This window comes from Chiloscyllium punctatum, chromosome 11 (assembly GCF_047496795.1).
Source record: "Chiloscyllium punctatum isolate Juve2018m chromosome 11, sChiPun1.3, whole genome shotgun sequence".
In the NCBI taxonomy this organism is placed as follows: domain Eukaryota; kingdom Metazoa; phylum Chordata; class Chondrichthyes; order Orectolobiformes; family Hemiscylliidae; genus Chiloscyllium; species Chiloscyllium punctatum.
Window position 1 is genome coordinate 31,221,147 of NC_092749.1, and position 3,674 is coordinate 31,224,820.

Below are 3,674 nucleotides of genomic sequence, written 5' to 3' on the forward strand. Positions count from 1 at the left end.
ATGTAGCGGAGGAAGAGGTGGGGAGTGGTGCCGGTGTAATTACGGAAGATCAACTGTTGTACATAGCCAACAAAGAGACAGGCATACCTGGGGCCCATACGTGTGCCCATGGCTACCCCTTTGGTCTGGAGGAAGTGGGAGGATTCAAAGGAGAAATTGTTAAGGATGAGGACCAGTTCGGCCAAACGAATGAGAGTGTTGGTGGAAGGGTACTGTTGGGGATGTCTGGAGAGGAAAACACGGAGGGCTTGGAGGCCCTGGTCATGACAGATGGAGGTGTCGAGGGATCGGATATCCATGGTGAAGATGAGGCGTTGGGGGCTGGGGAAACGGAAGTCTTGGAGGAGGTGGAGGGCGTGGGTGGTGTCTCGAACGTATGTGGGGAGTTCCTGGACTAGGGGGGGGGGATAGGACAGTGTCGAGGTAGGTAGAGATGAGTTCAGTGGGGCAGGAGCATGCTGAGACAATGGGTCGGGAGGGTGGTCAGGCTTGTGGATCTTGGGAAGGAGGTAGAACCGGGCAGTGCGGGGTTCCCGGACTATGAGGTTGGAAGCTGTGGGTGGGAGATCTCCTGAGGTGGTGAGGTTCTGTATGATCTGGGAGATGATGGTTTGGTGATGGGAGGTGGGGTCATGGTCGAGGGGGAAGTAGGAAGAGGTGTCCTCGAGTTGGCGTTTGGCTTCAGCGGTGTAGAGGTCAGTACGCCAGACTACTACTGCGCCCCCTTTATCCGCTGGCTTGATGGTGAGGTTGGGATTGGAGCAGAGGGATTGGAGGGCTGCGCGTTGTGAGGGTGAGAGGTTGGAGTGGGGGAGGGGGGTAGACAGGTTGAGGTGGTTAATGTCCCGGCGGCAGTTGGAAATGAAGAGGTCGAGGGCAGGTAATAGGCCAGCGCGGGGTGTCCAGGTGGATGCAGTGTGTTGGAGGTGGGCGAAGGGGTCCTCGGAAGGTGGGTGGGAATCCTGATTGTGAAAGTAAGCTCGGAGGCGGAGGCGACGGAAGAATTGTTCGACGTCACGGCATGTATTAAATTCTTTGATGCGTGGATGGAGGGGGATGAAGGTGAGTCTTTGCTGAGGACTGATCGTTCGTCCTCAGTGAGGGGGAGGTCTGGAGGGATGGTTAAAACTCGGCAGGGCCGGGAGCTGGGATCTGGTGTGGGTGTAGAGCTGAGAGTGGGGGCGGAACCTGTAACTGGAGTGGGTGTGGTGGTGGGGGAATGGGGGTGGAGTCATGAGCAGGGGTAGTGTTCCCCTTGGGGTTCTGGGGGGTGGGGATAGTGACTACACTGGGGTCTGTGGGGGGGGGGGTGTCAGCAGAATGCAAGTGAGTGGCGCTGGTGGGGGCGGAAGTGGTGGTGAACACGGCAGTCGGGGTGGCGGAAGTCACTGAGCGTGTGGCATCAGCGATGATGTGCGGGGCGGAAGTGATGTCACGTGTGATGCATGAGGAATTGTGAGGAGCGGAAGTGGTTGTGGGAGTGGCCATGATGGGGGCAGAAGTGACATCGTCAATCAGTGTGGGGGTGGCGTGGGCATCAGATTAATTTCACAGGTCAGCGCAACATCGAGGGCTGAAGGGCCTGTACTGAGCTGTAATGTTCTATGCACAATCCTAACAATAATCCCTGGTCCAGTATTTCATAACTGGGATCATAACAATACATGTAGCACTGCCATGCTTAGGTCAGCTACTGAATACCATATAAATGCAGGGCAACCACTGTGCCCATGGAATCGGCTTCCACGATTTCAGTTACCCGCGGTTTGCCCCTGCCCAAAAATATTGCGTGCAACATTCCAGAATCAGGCACCAGGAGGCTGCCGGGGAGGTAAATTTCCCATTTCAATGAATTTAAATAAACTACTATCCGTGGTTTCGGACATCCGCGGTAGGTCTTGGGACATATGCCCCAGGGATGTGCGGGGACTACTGTAATTGTAAATAGCCTGAGATGAATCATCTTACTATTTTTCCCATCCTTTATCATGTAAATCTCCCACTTCACCCCATAGTGCCAAACTGTTATATTGTTTTATCTCATTCACTTCTATTGCCTTCACATTCCCCTTGTCTATTTGCCTGCTCCTTCATAATACTCTTCCTTTTATTTCTCTCATTCTCACGTTTTCTCATTCATTGTTTTTACATTCCAAAACACTGCAACTTGTTAAACTGTTATACTTGGATTTCTTGGAGAGTTTGCAATAACGCAAGGACAAGTGAGGGGGGAGGTCTAGGGAGGTCATGACACCACAGAACGTAACAATGCAGTACAAATACCAATCAAGGGAAAGTGGGCACTCATGGTCTCTTTGACACCTGAAAAAATTAATTTGCTGCAATGAGAAAAGTGATCATTTTGTATGATTTTTCTCCTTGATCATTTGCAGCATTTCATTGAGATCACTTCATTCCTGAAGACTCCAAGAAAATCTTGAAGGGGTTGCATCTCTAGGTAGAACTGTAGAAAAGTTACAGCATTTAGCCCATCATATCCACACTGGCTGAATAAACTAGCTGCCTATTCTAATCCCACATTTTATCCCAGTCCAGGTTATAAAAACACTACTGGTTTCCAATGAACAGCTGCATCTGGTATCCAGTGCTGGTCAATCACAGAGGTTTCAGCTTAAAGGGGTGAAATGTTTCAAATATTGTCTTTCATGCCCAGAAGACAGTGGCATTGAAATGTTGGAGATCATGATGAATGATTCCAGAGCTGATCCTGAAACAATCCATCAAAAAACTTTTCTAAGACCTCGTATATTTTCTGATATAATCCCATATTGACCCTGATATAATCCATCATTGACCCTAACATAATCCAGTTTTAATTCCCATACAATCCAACACAGCCATCCTGATTTAATCCAGCCCCAATTCAATCCAGCACAAATCCTGATATAATTCATGAATGAATGATTATTATTGTCACAAATCCTGATATAATCCAGCATTGATCCTGATGTAATTCAGAACAGATGCTGACATGATTCAGCAGAGAACCGAACATAATTAGCACAGATCCTGAGATAGTCGGCGCCAACCCTCGTAAAACCCAACGCTGATAAAATAAAAAAAACGAAAGAACTGCGGATGTTGTAAATTAGAAACCAAATCATAAATTGCTGGAAAAGCTCAGCAGGTCTAGCAACATCTTTGGAGAGAACGTTTACCCGAGTGAACGTTTCGGGTCTAGTGACTCTTCCTCAGAAATGATAAAATCCAGTTTCGACCTAAAATAATCCAGTACCGATCCTGGTGGTATCAAACACTGGTCCTGAAATAACCTTTATTGCTCTGGCATAATCCAGTACGAAATTCAGAAGGCACACGGCATCAGGTTATCACAACTTTTCGGAGCTCTGCTCCCCTCGTCAGGTGAAGCAGCAGTGCTTCGAAAGCTTGCAATTTCAAATAAACCTGTTGGATTATAACCTGTTGTCTTGTGACTTCTGACCTTGTTCACCGCAGACCAACAACTGCATCTCCACATCAACACGAAATTCGATAAAGGCCAACTGTTCCAATGCTGCACCGAACCTACAGCGACGCAGATACAACACTTAATGCTTTTTAGAAAGAATGAGGGTCTGCAAGTTGTAACTTGTACCTTGTACACTTCCCTGTGTAACACTCTCTTGGTGGCTTCCAAACTATTTCTGGTCACG